Below are 21,731 nucleotides of genomic sequence, written 5' to 3'. Positions count from 1 at the left end.
AAATAAGCACCTGGTGATAATGATCCAATTTAACCATCCATGAAATGTATGTTTGCGGTGCATCGGAGGAAGGTTACACCGGGAAGGCAGGGTCTGGCTGGGTTACCTCTGGGGAGATTTGATGCCTGGACGGTAGGGCCAGAGCTCCCTCCCCCATACACATGTGTACGCTCTCTCACACACGCCAGCGCACACCGCTCTGATCAGTGGGCTGTGTCAAACCAGAGGGCACTGCAGAATATCCCAGAGAGTGGTCATGGTTCATGGGAGGACGGAACGATGTCTTTGTCTGACCCAGCTCTCCGCTCTACAGATGATGCCGGGTCTTGAAATTCTTGGTGGCCTTTGTGTTGCCTTTTGGGTGGGGACTGGAAGGGTGTTTGTGTTTTGTCAAATGCCGGCGTGCCTCCAATTGGACAACACGGGGTTGTCAACACTGTGCGTGTGGTTCAAGCAGGAGGCTGCCTGCCTCTTTGTGCTGTGTGGCTGTGATTGTTGGATATGTACATACCCCACAATATGCAGTGGCTCTGGAGAAGTGTGGGGGTGAGGGGGGAGGAAGGCAAAAAGCAGGGGTGCTTAGTGGGGGAGAGAAGGGAATAGCGTCTTCAAGGTAGTTGAGAAGAGGGTAGAGGGGGAGAAGCTGCTCCTGCTTTCAGCAGGAAGCCTCAGATGAGATTCCCCACGACTACTGAGGGAGCCCGTGGGCGGGTGGCTCAGGGATGACTGGTGGGCGGGTGCAGATGGAAGGGGGAGAAGGGACAAGGTGGGCGAGATTCAGGGTTTCCCCCGCCGCCTTGCCAGAGCCTTGGGCTGAGCTGGGGAGGATGGCCCTGCTCTCCCGGCAGCAGCCACCTCTTGGGCGGCGCGGCCTTGTTGGAGGCTGCAGCCTGACGGAGCTGAACTCGCCCTCGGCTGTGATAGCAGCCCAAGCCCCCGTGTTCTCCTGGGCTCTGGCTGCCTTAGCTACCAGACGCCATTTTCCCTTCTTCAGCTAAAGGTGTGTCTCTCTTTATTAGCAATTATAAGTGAAATTGGAAAATATTTTGCCTAAAAGGAAAAAAAAAAAATCCTCAGAGCAAAATGCTGACTTATCTTACCTTTCCAGCGTCCCTCTTCCTTCCTGGGGCTGACCTTGAGGAGTTAGGGAGAAGGGGTTACGTCATTGCCAGAGAAAGGGGACAAATGGGGAGTAGGATGCCTCTGGGTGAACTATTGTGCCAAACACAGAAAAGAGATTGCTCTTGGGATCCCCTGGCCGTGTTCTCCTTACATGACCCCTTGAGTGTGGATAAGAGACTTGCAAAAGGAGAAGCATCCCTTCCAGTGCGTGCCACCTTGAAATGCGCCAGTCGGTGCGTCTGCTCCGGCTGTGGTCATGTCCCGTGTGCCCAGGCGCACACCTGCTGGGGGAGGAATGGTCGCGCTGCAGCTCCGACCCCTGAGGGCCAGCTCTGGCTGCTCTGCAGATGAAGCAGGTGCGGTGGCGTGGCTGGGCAGCCACAGGTGGCTGTGCTGGGCTCGGGCGGGGCCCCTCCATGCCGCCGCTCCAGCCCCATCCTGCAGGTTGCTCCTCCAGTGATGCTCCTCAGAGAGGCCTTTCCCGACCAGCTTTCCAAGACAGGCCCGTTACTCTAATCCCCTGGCTGCATTCCAGCCCATTGCTCTGTCTTTAATTTTAATTGGTTAATCACTGCTTAATATTATATTATATATGGAAGCACTTAAGATGGATCTTGTTTGTTTCTCCTCTAGAATGCAAGTTCTGTGAGGTCAGGGACTTCGCCTGTTTTCATTCACTGCAGTGTTCTCTGTGCCTGGGACACTTCCGGACACAGAGTAGGTGCTCAAAAAAATTTGTTGATTGGAGGAAAGAACCACATGGATTTGGTGTTAGGTGTTAGAGTTTTCTTCTCTCCTTTAGCACCTCGGGAACCTGCCTTCTGGGGAAGCTGAGCTTTGCCTCTGGCTGTCTTAGCTCTGCCAGTGGGTCCAGATCTGCTGGAGGATTTGCAAAGTGCTAAACTTTCTGAGTTTAGTAAACAGGACTTCTCAATCCCTGGTGCAGAGTGACTCTGGCTCCTTCACGATCTCTCTGATATTAGTAATCACTGTCATCATCGTTGTCTTAGTTGTAGTAATAGTAGTGATGTGGCTGTTATTTCTGAGGTACTTACTATATGTTAAGTTCTACACTGAGTTTTTTTTTACATGAAGTATCTCATTTAATTCTCCAAACAACTCAATGCAGTATACTGTTATTACCTGCCATTGACAGAGGAGGAGACTGAGACTTACACAGTTACCTAACGAAGTGACAGATCAAAGATTTGAACTCAGATCTGTCTCGTTCCAGCACCCAAGCATGTGACCCTTATATTATACTGTTAGAGGTGAAAGGGAGATGAGTCATGCATCATCTTACTCAATGCCCCCAAATGCAGATGAGAAAACTGAGGCCTGGAGAGATTGAATGACTCGTCCAGAATTATACACCACATTCGATGTGGACAAAGCTAGAATCCCAGTTTCCTGGCTGCCAGGGTAGTTCCCTTCACCACCATCATGTGGGCCGTGGGCTGTGGGCCCTCGCTCCAGGGGCACTGTGGCTGCTGCTATGGGGTCTTCCTGAGTTCTCCTTGTCCCTCGTCAGAGGGGACTGGGGACTGAGGGCTTGGTGAGGCGGATGGGTGGTGGGTGTGTTTCTTAGGAGGGCAGACTCGACTTCTGCGGGGGTAGAGGGAGGCTGGAGGAGGATGCTTCAGGGTTTTATGGCTAGAAGAGTCCTAGTGGGCTTCGTTCCAAGGTCACTGAGTGCTGGTCAAGGTCATCCTCTGAACATTCTGGAGGAAGGGCCCCCGTGGGGTGCTCAAGCTTCTCAATCTCAAGCAGCCCTGCCCATCAGGGGGACCCTCAGATGCAGCAGGCTCCACACAGAGACCCAAGCAGCTGGTGTCTGGGTCCTGAAGACCTGGGGGCTGTGGCTTCTCCCAGACTGACTGGCTTAGCCCTTGTTTCTTAAGAAGGGAGGCCTGAGTCCAGACACTGGGCCTAGTGTGTTTTATTTGCGTTTCTAGAGGCTGGCTGGGGAGCATACTGTCATGAAATGTGGGTGAAGGCCTTCTACCAGTCCCTCTGTTTTACTCTAGGGTTGGCTTTGACCTTGAATGGGAGAAGAGTTAGACATTTTTGACAAGTATGAGTCTGAAATTTTTTGGAGTGAAAGGGCTAGAGCAAAGTGGATTCTGAGAACTAGGGAAGCCTTGCCTTTGCCAAGACCTTGAAGCAGGCCATGAGGCCATTTCTGAGTGACCTTGAGATGTAATGTACCCAGATGCCCTGGTTTGTGGAGACAGTTCCTGTTTGGGCCTTTGTCCTAGTATAATTATCAACTCTCAAAAGTGTCCTGGTTTGGATGATAAAATACACGGTCATCCTTCTTTGAGATGACATCACCCACTTTCTCTTAATGGGACAGAGAGAATAAGGGGGCCTGCTAGAGAGGGAAACCCAGTTTTAGGGCAAGTGGCTGGCTGGGAGCAGAGCTTTTTGCTGGTGAGACTTCCACTTGCCTCCACTTTCCAAGGGATTAAGACCTGGATCTTCTGACTGTTCCTACTGCCAGCATGACTACTACTACTACTCTCCTAACTACTCTTTCTAAGCTGCTTCTCCTAGCCAATATTTGAGTGCTGATTATGTGCTAGATGCTATGCTAAACTCTTGGCATGCATTATCTTACTTAATCTTCCAACAGTCCTAGGAGGTAGGTACTATTATCATCTCTGTCTTACAAATAAAGTAACTGAGGCCTCAAGAGGCTAAGTGACATGTCCAGGGTCACTCAGGTAGGAAGTGATGAGGTCACAATTCAAACCTAGTCTTAACTAACCACCGCACCACACCACCTCCGTGGGCCCACTGCCTGGTCCCCCAAGTCTGGGAACTTGATTCTAAGAGCTGGCCATTTGCCAGGTGGTCAGGCTCATGACTCCGGGACTTGCTGGAGATGCTGCTGCCAGTCGGAGGCATGGCAGGCTGACAAGGGAGCTGCTGGCCCAGGTGTGGCTCTGCTGCTTGTCCTTCTGATGGCACTTTGGAAGCTCTGTTTCCCATGGTATCTCAGTTACTGTCCTCCTTACTTCAGGCATCTTGTCTAAGAAAGGAGCTTAGGTGGTTTGGGATGGTGGTGGATGGCAGAAGGTAGAGAACCTGAAATCTGTGTGTCCCTGCTTTCCTCTGTGGCCCTGGGCCTGGATGGATCACCCTCCTCCTCGCCCGTGCAATAGGGCCTGTCCCTCAGTGTAAGATTCCAATGAGGGACAATTATCTAGCACCTGCTGTTAGCAGAGCATTGTGCTCTACTATGTCTCATTTAGAGGGGTGGTGTCCTCATTTGTGTTATGAGAAAACCAGTAGTGAGAGGGGTCAAATAGCTTGCTTAGAATCATACAATGAGAAATAGCAGAACTTGGATCCACACTTGAGCTTGAATCCAGAGACCTTGCACTGTCCTCCACCCTGAACCATGGAGAAGAAGAGGCAGGAATGGAGCATCTCAACCGGGGGGGAGGGGGGGTGGTGGGAGAGGAAAGGCCCCAGAGGGAGGTTCTTAGATAAGCTCCTGAAGTCTGGGGCTGGACAGGGCCTCTGGGGGTCCTCATCCTGTCAGCCTGGGCCAGGGCAAGACAGCTGCTGACCCCTGCCCTGGAAGAGCGCTGGTTCTGGTCTGCAGAGGAGGAGATGAAACAACCCATGCCCCACTGGTAGAGGCAGGGGGTGTCCAGAAGGAGCCCTCTCTTTCCCCCATGGAGCAGCAATACCTGGACTGACAATGCGTCCGTCCTCCAGCCCCTACATCTGTGTCACAGGGTACAGGGCAAGAGGGGCTGGGAGGTCTGCTGCCTAGAGACAGGGAGCGAGGGCGCACGGAGGGAAGAAGTGGGATCCAGGGAGGACTCAATCTTGGCTAGTGAGAAAATATCAAGTGGGTTTTTTGGCCAAAGGACTCCAGGGAGAAAGAAGAAACTTTGTCTTGGAGGAGAGCCAGGGGCTGGGGGAAGAGCCTTTTCCCAACTGAGGGGATGGTCTCCCCCAAGCCGAGCTGCATTAGCTTCATTGCAGTCCCACTGAAGACTGTGTTTATTTTTCCAATAATGTGTTAATTAAACATCGATTTCTGGGTGTAGGAAAGGGAATTGGATTGCCAGAGCTAAATGGAGTGAGGCAAATGGGGAGCAGGCAAGGGGGCCCCAAGCTGGAGTCAGCATTCTCCAGCATTACCCCAGGAGGGTGGCGGGGAGCTGGGCTGCCTCTTCCCTCTGGTCCAAATTTGGAATTGCCACCTCCTCAGAAGCCTTTGGGAGGTATCTTCTCTACCTCTTGGCTGCCAGGGCAGGTGGAGAGGGCTCTTTGGTGAACTCAGTGCAAGGAGGGAAGAGCAATCATTCTCCACCTTCCTCAGCATCGCTGGTTCCTATTGACTGCACCAGGCCTTGTACTCAGCACCGGACAGACGTCCCCTCAGTGGTTCTTTAAATAAACACAGGGGTAGGTACTTTGATATTTCCGTGTTGGAAAGAAGGAAACTGAGGCTCAGAAGTAACAAATTCAAGGTCAAAGAGTTGGCAAATCTTGGCAAGAAAAGGGGCCCTAGAGAGTATCCGAGGCTGGCAGAACAGCCACCTAGAGGTCCAAGTCCTTTTAAAGGAAAAAAAAAAAAAAAAAAAAAGAAAAGGCATCCAATAGCAACCAAAAATCCCATTTGATATTTTCTCACTAGCTAAGATTGAGCTTTCACTATGTGCCAGCAGCTGCATTAAGTTAAGTGCTTTGCACATGAAGTTGAGGATTCAGTGAATAGCATTAGGCAATGTTATTCCCATTTTGCAGATGAGGAAAGTGGGGTTTGGTGAGGTTAATTAACTTGCCTGAAGTTATAGAGTCCATAAATGGAGGAGCTGGGGTAAAACATCGGTAAAAAGGACTTTGGGACCTCTTTGCAGCCGTGTCCTATTGTCTCAGACACACTGAGGACATGGGTACTGGCTCAGCAAGTCGCCCATAACTTCTAGGAAATAAAGACATGGAGTTTTAGGATGGACCCTCTGACCAGATCCTGGGCCCCAGAAATCCCAGATCTTGTAGTGGGGACCCCACCGTCCCTTCCTTTCTCAGCCCATGGCAGCTCAGGCCCAGCCTAGGGTTGGGAGAAGCCTGTTCTGGGGTGTTTGTGGTGGATGGAGCTAGGTGGTGAATGGAAGCTGGAGTTGTAGTTCCCAAACTTTACTGCATGTTAGAATCACCATGTTAAAATCCCAAACCCAAGCTTTACCTCATACAGATTAAATCAGAGTCTTTAGAGACCCCGGCATCAGTATATTTTAAAGTTCCCCAGATGACTCCATGAGGCTTGCTAACTGGTGGTTTGGAACAGCCGTTCCAGCAAAGCAGGTGTTGGAAGGCTGGGCCAGCTTCTCTTTCCAGAGTTAGATGAGAAATGTGGAGGTAATTGATCACAAAAACCCAGTATCCAGCGGGGCAATGCTTATACTGTATTGATCAATTTCCTTCTCATTAGAGTAGCAGCTTTCAGACTTTGGTATGCATCAAGATGTCTAGGGAGCTTTTGCAGCATGCATGTTCTCTGGCCCCACCTCCAGATCTGATTTAGGAGTTCTGGGGCGGGACCCAGGAATCTGCATGGAAAGCAAGGCCCTCTGTGCCTAGGTAAGGTGGTGGTCTCCAGGGCCAGCCACACGTCCCCTTTTTCATGCACTTGTGAACTCCTCTCTCTTTTCAGGGGTGGAAGTGGGAGGACACTGGTTGGCGTGATCACCTGTTGCTCTGTGACATTTGGCCACCTTTGCTCAGGTCTTGTTGTCTGTTGCTGACGGAGGAAGGCTGGCTCGCCTGCCCTGAGTCCCTGCTGCCCACTGCAGTGGCTCGTTGTTTAGTGTCCTATGTATGGGCAGCCCTGAGGGAGGAGAAGATGATCCCAATCTAGAAATTTGGCAGAATCCCTTTTCAGGTTTAAAAAAAAATTGGTGTAAATCTCCATACAACTTGAGTGTTCGGCAGCCTGTCAGCAGTGACCATCCCGAATCTTCCCCCGGGGATTGGCAAAACAGCTTCTTTGGGGCTCATTTTAAACTTTTCTTTTGAAACTGTCAAAAAATAGACAAGAGTTGGAGATCCTCAGAGCTGGAAGGGACCGTGGCGATCATCCGTGCCAACGCTAATATTCTATTCACATTTTCAGTCATTTACTCATCCAACAGATCTTTATTAAACACTTACTACATCCAGGCACTGTACCAGGTGCTGGGAATACAGCCATGGTTGGGAGAGACTTTCGGTTTACTCCTCGTGGAATTGAAGCTTAGGGGGAGGGGCAAATATTAGACAACACAAATAACTATATAATCACACATTAGGAGGAGTGTTCTGAAGGAAAAGTACTGGGGCCTCTGAGAATTATGAAGGCCTAATTAAAATGACGGGGTCGGGGGAAAATGCCAGCTAAAATTTGCCACACATTTGCTATGTGCAGGCCCTGTTGTAGGGGTTTCACACGAATCACCTCACTTAATCCTCCCTGTAAATCTTGGAGGGAGGTAGTGTTATTATCGTTGCCTTGTTACAGAAGGGGAGACCCAGGCATGGAGAGGTGTCCAGGCTAGGAGTAAAACCAAGGCCTGTCTGACTCTCCTACCTCTTATAACATCTCACCTCGCTATGGGGAGGTGGCTCTGAGGAACTGGCATTTTTGCTGAGAGCGGAAGGACAGGGGAGGGTCAGAAAAAACCAGAGAAGTTAAGAAAGTCCTGATAATCCTGGGCACATCTGGAGCTTTTAGATGCTAGGCTCTGTGCAAAATGCTTTACGAAAATGATCTCACTGAGTGCCCTCGGCAACTAGGATAAGTAGGAATTTTTATCCCCCTTCTGCAGGTGAGGAAGGAGAGACTTTGGGAAGTTCAGTGACTTTCCAAGGGGGGAAGCACTGGGGGTGGCGGAGCTGAGTCTGGAGCCGGGGCTCTGGGCTTTGGTCTGTGGGGTGATGCGGTTTGCAGATGGTGGACCTCTCTGCATCCTGCCCTGCCAGGGGCTGCCTGGACCTCACCTCTGGGCAGCGCATGGCAGCCAGGGAGGAAAGTGGGGTTGCTGGGAGGGCTGGTTCTTTCAAGGGGGGAAGCTAGAAGTGGGTGAGCCAGCTAGCTCTTTGGTTTTCTCTAGGTTTGGGAGCAATGGCGGCTGCCTCTATATTGGGCTATCGTTCTGATGAGCCTAACATTTGAAAGCAAGAGTTTGACTCTGCAGGTTCCTGAAATCAAGATAGAAAGAGAAGGCGGGGACGCTTTCTCCAAAAAGGGGTGGATGTGTGGGAAGTAAGAAGGTTGCCTCGTGTGTGGGTTGTAGAGTTTGGATGGCAGTCACTTTTTTCTTTTTTTGTATGTGTAGTTATTTATTTATTTATTTTTTACAACAATTAACTCCTTACGAAAGTGAGTTAGTGCTTTTCTTATTACAAAATAATACACGTTTGTGACAGAACACTTACAAAATACCAAAAACAAAAATAAAAAAAATCACCCGTAAATTCCCCTCCCCTGGAGATAGCCAATGGGAGCATTTTGATATCTATCTTTCCAGCCTAATCTCTAAGCATCTTCAATCCAGAGTGTGTTATTTTGTTTTTAAAGACGTTCATTCACTCATTTAACAAGTACTAATTGAGCGCCCACTCTCTGCCAGGCACTGAAATCACATTTTGGAAACTGTCACACTAGCCTGATTTTTCACTTAAAGATGCATCATGAACACTTTTCCACAACAGCCACTCATGTCTTTGAGCTTCCAGATTTAGCTTTTGGGTGTAATGAGGCAGTTGGCAAATTTTGGCATCTCATGTCTTATGTCTTAAGAGGAAAGAAAAGACTGCTGAGTTCTCTTTGTGGCGCCTACGGCAGTGCCATGTTAGGCTCCTTGGGAGAAGACGTGTCCTTTTACCCAGGAAATAAGGAGTGGACCAAAGGCGCCTTGGAGGGTGGGAAGAACTCGAGCCTTTTATTTAGTATTGGAACCTGGGATTTCTTCAAATGAAACATTTGGAGATGTGAGGGTCTGTTCTCCTACATGGAATCTTAGCACCTCGGAGAGTGAATGGAACCTTAGAGCATGGCTGGTTCTCCTCCAATGTAGAGATGAGGGCCAGGAGGGGTTAGGTGACCTGCCCGAGGACACACAGGTGGTTGGTGGCAGAACCATGACTGGAGCCCGAGGAGCTGAGTGAGGGAGAGTGGCACAGACAGTTGGGATTTGATAAAAATGGCACAGCCCTTGCTGGGTGGGTGGAGGGACTCTGCTGGCCTTGCTTGGGTTGGGATGCTAGGCTTCAAGGAGGTTTGTGACACAGCTTTGATGGAATCACCTCTGAAATGCACATGTGAGGCTGCACAGAGGCCTGGAGGGTGAGAGAGAAGGGAATGCCCTCTATAAAGCCATCACTACTCACAGACTGAGCTGGCACAGTGTGGGCTTCCACAAATTCAATTCTGCAAATATCTGTTGGGCACTTCCTTTGCCAAGGGCATGCGTTGAGTGCTAGGGATACAGAGAAGAGTAATGGCTGATGTTCTCTAGGGAAGGATGATGCGAATGCAATCACTGCAGGAGGCCAGGATCCAGGATGGGAGGAGCCCAGCATGCCATGGAGGGGTAACGTCCTCCTGCCAGGGAGGGGAGCGTGAGGAAGCCTTCAGCAAGGAGGTAGATTTAAAGGATGATATCAGCAGATGGGGAAAGGACTAAGGACAACAGGCCAAGGAAACAGCATGAGGAAAGAAAAGAAGTTGAGGGATTCCCCAAATACACAGGGGATCAAACCTGACAGCACGTCGGTGGAGGGCTGAGTGAGAGATGGGGCTGCGAAGGGAGGTGTAGGCAGGGTTTTGAAGAACCTGGAATAGTAGGTGTTTCAGTTAGGATGATCCCTTTTGCAGGATCCCTCATTCAATCTGGCTTTACCATCATGGGTATTTTAGGGAGCGGGGTTCATATAACTAAAATTTCAGAGAGTGGACCTCAGCCTTGGTTCTGTCTAGGGGTGTCTGATATTATCAGGGCCTCAGGCTGGCTCTGCTCATGGTAGGGCCATGGTTCTGCAGCTCTAGAGCTCACCCCAGCACACCTTACCCTCAGGACTGAGAGAGAACCCCTCTTCCCCCAGCTGCTGAACAGAAGTCTTGGGCTTTGTCTTGATTGGACAAGTCCCTCTTTGAACCAATCACAGCAGGATGCCCCTGGAGCTGGGGGTGGAGCCAACCCGTTCCAGCCATAGTGCTGGGGTGCATAGTGCACAGAGCCGTGGGTGGAGGCTGCCGTGGGCACAGGAGGGGCAGGAAAAGGGACAAAGACCTTTGGACTTAGTCTGTGTGTCCCTGGAGCATGGGGCACATTAGAGCAGTGGGGTGGCTTGTTTACTTTTTTTGTAGGGTTACAACTCGGGAGGTGGGATGGTCCCTGGATTTGGCAGAACCAGGGGCAGGGAGGATGCTGCCAGGCTGACAGTGGCTCTACTCTCTCAGCAGAAGCCACCACGCTGGGCCATTGACCTAATGCCAGAATAGGGTCCACATGGGTAAGTCTGACTCATCTTGGCCTGTGGGCTGCAAGGAGGAAAGGTAGAGCAAGAGGGTGACTATGAAGTCTTCGTCCATCAACATTGTCCTCCTGAGGTTTTTGTCATTCTTCAGAGAAAAGGGGCTAAGAATCTTTGAGGGAAGCCTGAGGGTTGGTGCTTTCTGCAAAATAACTCTAAAGGGCCTTGTGGCTTCCCAGACAGAGTTCATGTTTTATGGATTTTATTCTTTTTGCAGCATGTACATGCACGGATTCTTTAGGATTGGCTTTGATTGACAGCTACCTTCACATTACCATTTCCTCAGGGATCCCATGTCTTCAGAATCACTGTGCTGGTTTCCTCGTGTATCCAGCTGGCCCTCACTGGGCTGCTATGTCCTGTGGGCTGTATTTGGAGAATTAATTTGCTTTGTGTCTCAAAGTGAATAGGATGCTTTTATTTTCCGTTCCCTGAAATGGAAGTAGAAACTTTTTGCTAGGGGGTCCCACCCTGAGCTGGCAACAGAAGGCTTTTCTGACTTGGTGCTTTTCCTCCTGTGTGTTGATTTATTGAGGCAGCTGAAAATTTAGCTGGAATAAGGGGAAGAAGGAAGAGGATGGCGGTGGGAACATGATGCTCCCTGACTTCAGATGGTCAAACTGCTCTGAGCTGGCTTTTGGGTGAGCCCTAGACTTGGGAAATGGCAAAAGAACTGTATTTGAATATCAGCTTTGTCATTCATAAACCATATGACCTCGGACATTTGGCTTTTAAATTTCAGAAAATGGTCATGGAAGACCCACTGCATGCCAGGGCTGTCTTAGATATATGTGTGCTTCTTATTTTGAATCAGTCCTGAGGCAGCAGTGAGCATGAAGCTCCTGCACACAGTGTGCCCAAGATTTCTGTGTGCTGTCCAGATCCTCATGATGGCCCGTGAGGCAGCTATTAGTGTCTTCACTTTACAGACGAGAAAAACAAGCTCCGAGGGGTTAAGTAACTAGCCTAAGATCACTCAGCGAGCAAGTGAGATGTAAATCCAAGAGTTTTTGGCCTCAAAGCCTGCAGTACTCTGGGCTTCAAGGTGCGGAGGGAAATGCATGAGCTTTGGGGTTACTCACACAGACTTGGGGTAGGAAACCCCCTGCTTTGTATTGACTCGTTGACTTGTTACTTCACCTCGTGAGTCTACATGCCGTTCTGTATACATCAGGGGTGATGCCATCATCTTTGCAGCTGGCCTAGAATCAAGTGACTTGTCCAAGCTCATCTAACTAGTAGTTGGTATAGCCAGGACTGGTACCCACATGGTCTGATGTCAGAATCCACACTCAGCTCTTACCACTTTGTGGTGCCTGGTCTAATAATGATGGTGATAATCCTGATTTTGTGTTGGCCAAATTCTGCTAATAGTAAGCCTCCGATTCTATGATGGATGGAGCAGGCATGGAGACTTATTTTTATCTTTCTCTTTCCTTCCTAATAACCTCTGCCAAGGTTTCCTTGGGAGTAGGAGTTGAAGGAGTAAGAATATGGCTAAGTGGAAAAGTGAACTGTTAGGATTTTAGTTTTTTGTTGGGGGGATGTGTGGTAGGTTGAGGAAGGAGATAAGAGAAATCATTGCATAGCTGAGTGGAACATACTAGAATCTTCTATGTGTTCTATGGAGGAAGGGGTCCCTAGGTGAAATTGGGGAACTTGGGCTCCAATTACAATTTCACTACCAGTTTATTGCATGCTCTTGAATTTTTTCTGAAATGGGTACTCAGTAAATTAGCACACAGGGAGCACCCATATGCCATACGACTGTTTCCCACATACCCCTGTAAGGCTGATGTTGTAACCCTAGCTTTAGAGATTGAGACACAGGATGGAAGGATTAAATTTCTCATGGCTTCCCAGTTAATAAGTGTCTAGGATTCAAAACAGGACTGTAGGATCCCAGGCTTTTCCACTGTAGGGTATTTGTATAAAGAAAATCTTGCCCTTTCTATATATTTCACAGACTCTTAAAAGATTTTAGTCTAACTCCTTTCCTACCCACTGACAGTTGGGGAGACTGAGGCTTAGATGCCAAGTGATTTGATCAAGGCCTCACAGTGGGAAGAGCCATGTGAGGTCAAGGTCATGGGATCTCCAGGCTCAAGGTTACCTCCCAAATGTAGAGCAGCCACCTGGAGTGCAGGTGTAATCCCAGGGAGGGAGCCAGCAAGACTGATGGGCATTAGGACTACAGGGCCGTGGTTAGAGCTGGGTTTCAGGCCCACTGGAGGATCAAGGGGCAAATCAGGAAACCAAAGCAGAAGCCCGTATGTGAGAGCTAATCACTTTGGGTTCAGATGCCATTGAAGCTTGGCAACAAGGACAAGAGCAGATCATCTAAGTAGGTGGGGCTCAGCTTACAGAACAGGGAAGGTATGAGCTGCCATGTTCATTGAGTTCTTAGCTGTGTGGTTACTACACTCTGAATTTCTTCATCAAAGGTAGGCTTTGGAATCAGAGCGGCTCAGGTGTGAATGCAGGTGAGTCTGTTCTGTGTGCCAAACTTTGGGCGAGTTACTTCCCCTCTCAGAATCTCAGATTTGTCATTTATAAGATAGGAATAGAGTCACACCTACCCTACAGATTGGTTGGGAATACTGAATGAGGAATTGTCAGTAAACTATCTACTTTAGTGCTCTCAGAATGATGCCTGGCCCGGACCTCTCGCTGAAGTCTAATTTGCATATGTGTCTACTTGACCATCCCCCCTTACCTGTTTGTCTAACACCAGTGCAATTCAAATCTTCCATGCTTTAATGTCTTTTGATTTTACCTCCTGCCCTGGCCCGTTCCTCCCAGTCTCCTCTAATTTAGAAACAGTCAACTCCACCCGCCTACTTCTCAGACCTACCAGACTTAGAATCATTTTCAACTCCTTTCTTGCTCTCACATCCCACATTCAATCTACCAGCAAATCCTGTCGGCTCTCCCTTAAAAACGGGCCCAGAATGTGAGCGTACTTCTTAGCGCTGTGGTCCGCCCCCACCACCGCTCGCCCGGATTATCGCCGTGACCTCCTTACTGTTCTCCTGCTTCCACCCTTGGCTCTGTGCATCCACGCAGCAGGCTGGAGTGATGCTTTCAGACCGAAGTCATATCGTGTCACTCTGCTTGGCACTCCAGTGGCCTCTGTCCCACTCTGAGGGAGCCCCGAGGTCCTCACGACCACCTGCAGTGCTCCACCCGATCCTGCCTCAGCCCCTCGGTGCCTTCCTGCCCTCCTCTCCGTCCGCTCTCCTGGCTGGCTCTGCCTCCACCACGCTGGCCTCCTTGCTGCTCCTTGAACTCAAGCAGCCCATTCCAACCTCCAAGCCTTTGTCCTGGCTGTTTGCTGGGCCATTTAACTTCTCCAGGTCTGCGTGCAAACGAGCCACATTGTGTAAGCCTTCCCCAACGGCCCTTTTCAGAATTGCACTTCCCTCCCCCAGCCCTTGCCACCATGTGACGTGTTACATACGTGTTTATTTTGTTTATCACCTGTCTCACCTGAATAGGACCTCATCACCCTGAGGGCTGGTTGGGACTTTGAGTCACAAACAGCACCTTGCATATGGTGAGCACTTAGCGAACACCTGCTGAATGAACAAATGCCTCTCCTTCCCTCTTCCGTAAAATTCAGGCGTATTGTTACCTTGGGCCACCTCTCGCCTAGTCCTTGAGGGTCAAATGAGAATGCATCACCATCCTCAGTTCTCTTTCAGGAACTACCTTCAGAGACAAAGCCTTGGACTTTTTGAAATAGTTCTTTCTCATTTTAGAAGGAAGATATATGCCATGTACATTGCAAAACAATAGCACACAAAAAACAAAATTGGGAAAACAGAGAAATTTATAAAAAAGAAAAGGAAGATGACCCTGAGTCCCACCTCCCAGAAAGAACCACTGCTGGCATCTGGGTGCCCCCTTTGCAGGCTTTCCTTTAAGTCGCAGTTATTTTCTGGGAGGAGCATTATACAATGAGGTGTTGGATTAAGGAAAGTGGTGACAAAGTGATCATGGCAACTGGCAGTGTTGTCTGATGGAAAGTGATGGGACTGGGAGTTGGAAGAAGGTGGCCTCCTTTATATTTGAAAGGAAATAAGTTTGTTTCTCACCAGGTAAGGGTCTTACGTAAGAGAGAACCACGAGGTGCCTCAGGTACAAGGGAAAGCGATTCCCCCTCACTGGGGCTTACTTTTCAAAGCATCCACTTGGACAGAGCTTGAAGGCCATGAGACCTGTGCATTTCAGTGCAAGCAAATTCATACCTAGCAGGATGCGTGGCTGGGCCAGGAGGATGGCCGTTGCTGAAGGAATACTTCCCTGTGCCAGGAGCGTCACACACAATAGTTAACACGTCACATTCTCATGGCGATCTTGTGGGCCTAGGGAGCTGCGTTCTCAGACAGGGCACAGAGGCACAGAGAGGTTTCATGGCTGCCCCAGGAAGACTCCCCCAGACGTGGTGTGTGATTGAACCCAGACTGACTTCAGAGCCTGTGTTTGTAATCATAACAAAACATGCTTCCTGAACAGTGAGGACAGAGGGGCAGGTGGGCCAACATGGAAGTGAACTTGAAGAAGCTGTGGGAGAAGGCTGGGCCCTTGCAGGGGAGGACCACCCGCTGGCATCCTCCACCCCCAGACTTGCTCTGCTGCGTGGCCGGGTGGACTGGGAGAGCCTGGTTCCGTCTCTTTGGCTGCGGAGTTTTCTCCTAGACGTGCCTAGTGCTGGCACGATGGAGGTGGGAATTTGGAGGTGGTACTGCCAGAGTGAAATAATGAAGAAAATCTTGAGGTGGGGGTCTTGAGGAAACCAACCGATACCCAGGTCACTAGCTAAGGAACTCTCGTAGTGTGGGCCTCCCTGCCGATGGGTGAAAGTTCCAGAAACTGGGGATGAGCAGGGGATAGTAACCGTCTCTTCCCCTCTTTGAGCTGTGCCTACCCCTGAGTACCTGGCCCTGGTGATGGGGGCAGGGTTGTCTGTCCCATTCATTAGGGACCACACCAGCCGGCCCAGCGGATGGAGGTACAAATGCTTGGTCTTTCTGTGTGGGGGTGCCATGAGGGCCCAGTGGAGGGGTCTGAGTTATAGCCCTGTTCCCTTCTGCTGCCCGACCCGAGCGTGGCATGTTGGCGTGTGTGTGTGTGCGTGCACACGTGTGTGTGAGTATGTTTGCATGTGTGCAAGTGCAAGTGTCTGTGAGTGCAGGGTGTGTGTTACTGAGATATTTTTTATACTGCCTAAGGGCAGGAGATGGCTCCTGGCTATTAATACTGCTCAGATGTTAAACTGATACACACAGATCTTATCTATAGAGTGGGGAGATGTCATTGTCACTCTGAGTTTAAAGACCTGAGCGGGAAGGAGAGTGAGAGGGATTCCTAACTCAGGTGGTGGTGCGGGGTGTGGGGTGAGGAGCTTACTTAGGCTTTAATTGAGTAGGAGGTATTAGACTCATCATTGCCCTACAAAAGTAGCTCCTCTCCCAATTCTGTTTCTCAGGGAGAAAGAAGTCCTCCTGGATTTCATTCAATTCGACAAATCTTTATTGAGCACCTGCTAGGGCCAGACACTGTAGCAGGTGCCAGAGATGGAGCGGGGGTAGTGGTTGTGGGTGACGGCTGGCAGGGTTGAGGCATATTTTGGTGGTACTGTGGAGCAGAGTCAATGATGGATGGGATGTGGGGACGAGGGAGAGATCAGTGTGGAGCGGGAGTCCCTGGGTGCTGATGTGAGTAGCCATCGGAGACTTGGCACCAGAGTTCCTCTACCAGGGAGGGTGGCAGGGCTCCAGATCGCTGGGGCAGACTTCACATATTTCAGATGGGGCAGGGGTAAGACAGGCCCTGAGAGGTGTCAGCCACTGAGCTTGAATCTGCATTTTTCTCTTCCTCACGTGAAGTTTCCATTCACTAGTACTTTTGATATCTCGTCCATCGCCCAATGCCTTCTACCCTCCTAATCCCCCACTTCCACATGGAATAAGAATAGGGGGAGAAGAAATTGACTCATAGAACACTTACCAAACTGAGAGGAACTTCAGAAATTCTGTTCAGCTTGGAATCTAGGAAGGCAAATAGGCCCAGATCCAATTCTGACATAGTGGGATATCATTGTCATAGATGACTCCAGCTGATAATCTTTTTCTTCCAAACATTTATGGAATATTAGTGCGAAAGTGAAACTTTGGAGCTGGTCTTAATTTAACCCCTCATTCTAGAGATACATCAACTGAAGTTCGGAGAGGTTAAGGATTGCAAGCAGTCACACAGGAGGTTGGTATGGCTTGACGTCTGGACACGATCTTGCTTAAATACCGCTGTGAAGTTGGGCAGGGGAGGCTGGAAAAGCACCCACAAAGGGATCTCCGAGAGTCAGGACTGTGCTCTTTAGGACGTGCAGCCTAGCCCAGGGGTCTGCAGGAGTGGTAAAGGCCTATGTCCTGCAAACTGCTGGCTCCCTCTTTCACTAAGGAACTTGAATACCAAGTAAAAGTGGGATTGAAGGGGTCAAGGTTAAGTCTGGACTGGCCAGAAGACAGAGTTCAAAGTCATATGTCAGCCCGTGCCCTTGGAAAGCCCTCTCCCCAGGCACTGTGACCACCGATGCCTGGTGGCTTGAGGCCCCTGCCTCACTCTCCTTGTGCCTCCCTTACTTGTCCTGCAAGCCTTGGTGTCATAGTGCCCGTCTTCTACTCCCCCTCTGCCTCTGGAATTTGACCCTTCCGGGTGGAAAGGAGACTCTGGCCATGCTCCATCCAGTCCACAGAGGCGATGAAAGCTGGATTTGGAGCAAGGGCACGATGTGGGTTGCACATCTGTCCCTTCCCTCTGTACGATAAGGCTTTTCTGGGTGCAGTGGCTGAGCACAATGGTTAGAAACCACAGATTAATCCCATCGCGGCCTTGCTTTGGCATCCTGATAGGCGATGCAGTGTTCGAGTGTAGAGAACTGCAGAGTTTTTCACTGACATTTAAAATGCAGGCTCGCATCTGGTGTTTCTCATGTCTTGCCCAGCAGCGTTGGGAGAAGGTCAGGGCTGTGAGGTCTGGCAGGCATCTTGAGGCTACACTCAGCTCATTGTTGGGGAGACAGAGCCCTGACAGCCACCTGTGTGAGTGTCTTGATCTCTGATGTGCTACTTCTCTGAGCTCCAGGGCAGCTGTTACTCAGTGGCTCAGAGTGTAGGTGCCTAGAACGTGTAGATTAAGTGAGGTCATTGCCACCTTGACCCCCTGGTGATTGGGGCCTGGCCTGGGATAACCTGGCTGCATCTGGCAGGAGAAGGGAGGACAGATTCATGTACCGTGGTGGCCTGGGACCTTGGGCAGAGTAGGAGAGCTACCTACGCTGGGTAGGTTAGAAGGAGGAGGGTGTGATGAGCTAGAATGAGCAGGTGGCTGCAGAGTAGGGTGGCTACATGGAGAGGCAGGAGTTGCAGGGAGGAGCAGGATGGTCCAGCATCCTGGAGTGGGCGTCTCGGTCTCCATCCTGGTCAGAGCCTGCGTTTCGGCCTGGAGCCCCCCCAGGGTCCCAGCCAGCCATCTACGGCCTGGCTGGCGCTGACCCCTTGGCACTGGTTTGAATGCCATTTGTCTTTGTGTCTAATTTGCGACGTGTGCGGATGCAGAAGTGGCTCAATTGATGACCTGTCTTCCAGAGCACTCAGGGGATCCTGGGAGGCTCTGCTGCTCAGACATTCCAGAGGTGTTCGGAGGCCCCTGGTGGAGTCTGTGCGGGCAGGTTAATGATGACTGCCCCCTCCCCCCGCCCCCCGCTCTTTTTTTTTTTCCCTGTCTTGTAACCTTGGCTCAATTTAAGTAAGTTTTAAATTTCAAGCTGAGATAATGTTTAAGGACTGTAGTTCTTGAAAAATTAGTTCCCAGGGAAAGCAAGGAAAATTAACCCAAAGAGGCTAGCGTGAACCAGGCACTGAACTAGGCTTTGTTCCCCACGTTATCCATTTGTTTCTTCACAGCGACCCTGCAGGGCCTTGTTTGTTCATTTGTTCGATTATTGTTCTTTCATTCCTTCATTCAGTGTTTGCTGAGTGCCTAAGATGTGCAAGGCAGCATCCCAGGCTCTGGCGATACAGCGAACACAGGGCAGACCAGGTTTTCTGCTTTTACAGAGCTGAGATTCTCGTGAGAGGGGTGAGGCCAATAAACACATAACAATTAGATAATTTCGAGGAAGGAAATAAAATGAAGTAAAGTGTAGGTGCGTGACTTTAGAGAGCTGCAGGGACGGCCCATGTGGGGAGATGACATCTGTGCTAGGACTTGTGTGATGAGAGGCCGAGAGCCACGAGCAGCTGGGGAGAGCGAGCGCAGGCATCTGGGACAGGAGGGAATCGGGCCAGAGCGGGAGGGACTGTCTTGTTCCCCCCATTTTCCAGACAAGGACACTAAACTGTAGAAGCCGGTGTGCCCTTTAGTGCCCAGCAAAGTGGAAGAAGAAATAGTTCTCAGCTCAAACCCACGGTCTTTCTACTAGAAACTGTTGCCATCAATAAACTGCTAGCTGTGCTCAGTTGTGACAAAGAGCTTTTCATGCATCATCTCATACTGTCCTTGGCCCCATTTTACAGATGAGGAAACTGAGACTCAGGTCGAGTACCTCATCCAAGCTCACACAGCGGAAAATCAGGATGTGGGATTCAGAATGGAGTCTCTGTGACAAACTGCTGCACTCAGTCACCACAACAAGAGATGATAGGTGTGTTCCCCATGGGCCAAGGGATATTTCCTCTCCTTTTAGAGATGTGATAACTCAGTCCAGAGAGTTTGAGGCTTTTCCCACATCACCCAGCCAGAAAGGGTAGTATCCAACACTCAGGGCTCCTGCCTCCGGGGCAGAGCTCCTCCTCCTCTGACTGTGGCCTTTCTCCAGGTCTGCCGGCCACCAGGGACGGCTTGGGCATGCCACCACTACTCAGGGGCCCCCTTGCCAAGTTTGGCCATAGAGGACCAACTCCCAGTCTTAGGCATGGGCTCCTTAAAAGGTAAATTATCAGAAGATAGACACTGAGCACCTGTGTTCCAGGTTAGGCATTAAGCTAAGCGCCGAGAAAGAACAAAATGAGATGTGTTGTCTGGTTTATCTTGGTGATGAAAAGTAATCTTCCAAGCGTGCCAGACACACTAAACCCCACCACCCTTCTTGTGCTGGGGAGAAGAGAACAGCTGACACTGTCCTTGCCCTAAAGGATCTCACAGTCTAGTCGGCAAGAAAGAGCAATGCGCATGACTGTGGTATGGTGGGGTACATCTCATTCATTTAATCATTTATTAAATCACTATCTATTGTGTGTCCGCACAGGCCAGGTACTGTGGTAGGTGCAGGGGATACAGTGGCTAAAAGGGCAGAGAAGTTCCCTGTCTTTACGAAGCTTACATTTGTGGGGACTGAATATATTAATATATAAGTACAAGTGTGGATAAGGATGCAAAGGAGAGGCGTAGGGAGCTATTAGAACCTAAGAGGAGGTCCTTCTTGGCTGGGGGAGTGGAGGAAGCTTCCTTACAGAAGTGCTTTGGCCTGAGGGATGAGTCGGAAGGCTCTGATCAAGGCAGCCACAGGTTAGCGGGGGGAGCACCCAGCCCAACCTGGGAATGTCGGTTAGGCTTCCTACAGGTGGGATTCGGAGCTGGAGGATGTGTCACCAGCAGTGGGAGCCACATGTCATTCTGGTACCACTGCTGCTTGCCCTCCCTAGGGGACCCTCCTCCCCCTCTCACTGGAGCTGCAGAAGTGTGGCAGTTTGGTTATATCTTGAGCTTGGGTTTTCCACCTCTTTCCTTTGAACTCTGCCCATGGCTCTGTGAATGCCAACCCCAGCATATCAATTATCTAGTGGGCCTCGGCCCTCGCCCAGCCAGCCTGTTTGCTCAGTGGCACGCATGCATAATCAATACAGGAGGCTGCCTCTGCTTTTAGCTGGGGCGCTGGAGAAGAACTTCAGCTTTTAGAGCTCAGCCACATGCCAGCGTTTATTGTCCCGGTCTCCCCGCTTCTTGCTTCTTCTGGCTTCTACCTAGTTCTGTAAGGCTGCATGGCAAGATCTCGAAGGTGGGTCCTGGCTCCTGTGACTGCCCAGCTCCCATCCAGCGGTCAGCAAGTGCTTGGTGATGCCAGGGCTCAACCCAGAGAACTAATAGGCCACTGGTGGGCTGGGCCTCTCACTCTGTTCTCCTCTTGCTGATCTTGGCACTGCCGGGACTTTGGACCATTTCTAAAGCATCCAAGTATAGGTAAACAGGCTGGCAAGAGTTGTTGAGAGCTCTCCTGGTCCCTTCCTGGTCGGGCAGTAAGGGGGCAGTCTTAGTTCCTTGTCTCTGTCTTTTTTTTAATTTCAAAATATTTATAGGGGTACAAATATTTTTGGTTACATGTATCGATTTTGTTATGCTTGAGCCAGGGTTATAAGTGTGCCCATCACCCAGATAGTGTTAGTTGTCCCCGTTAGGTAGGTTTTCGCCCACCCCCTCCACCCCTCTCCCCTGCTTGATTTCCACTGAGTTTTACTTCCCTGTGTGCACTTGCATGCTCATTGGGTAATTCCAGTTTATAGTGAGTACATGTGGTGTTTATTTTTCCATTCTTTAGAACTTCATTTAGAATGATGGTCTCCAGTTCCATCCAAATTGTGCTTGCAAAAGGCCTTAATTCATCCTTCTTCATGGCTGCGTAGTATTCCATTGTGTGTGTGTGTGTGTGTGTGTGTGTGTGTGTGTGTGTGTGTGTGTGTATGACATTTTGTTAATCCACTCATGAATTGATGGGCATTTAGGTTAATTCCACATCTTTGCAATTGTGAATTGTGCTGCAATAAACATGTGAGTGTAGGTGTCTTTTTGATAAAATGACTTCTTTTCCTTTGGGTAAATACCCAGTAGTGAGATTGCTAGATCAAATAGTAGGTCTACTTTTAGTTCTTTGAGGAATCTCCATACTGTTTTCCATAGAGGTTGTGCTAATTTGCAGTCCCACCAACAGTGTATGAGTGTTTCTTTCTCTCTGTATCCATGCCAGCATCTATTGCTTTAGGACTTTTTAATAAAAGCCATTCTCACTGGGG

Source organism: Lemur catta, chromosome 1 (genome assembly GCF_020740605.2).
Source record: "Lemur catta isolate mLemCat1 chromosome 1, mLemCat1.pri, whole genome shotgun sequence".
Taxonomy (NCBI): Eukaryota; Metazoa; Chordata; class Mammalia; order Primates; family Lemuridae; genus Lemur; species Lemur catta.
This window is presented reverse-complemented; position numbering follows the sequence as displayed.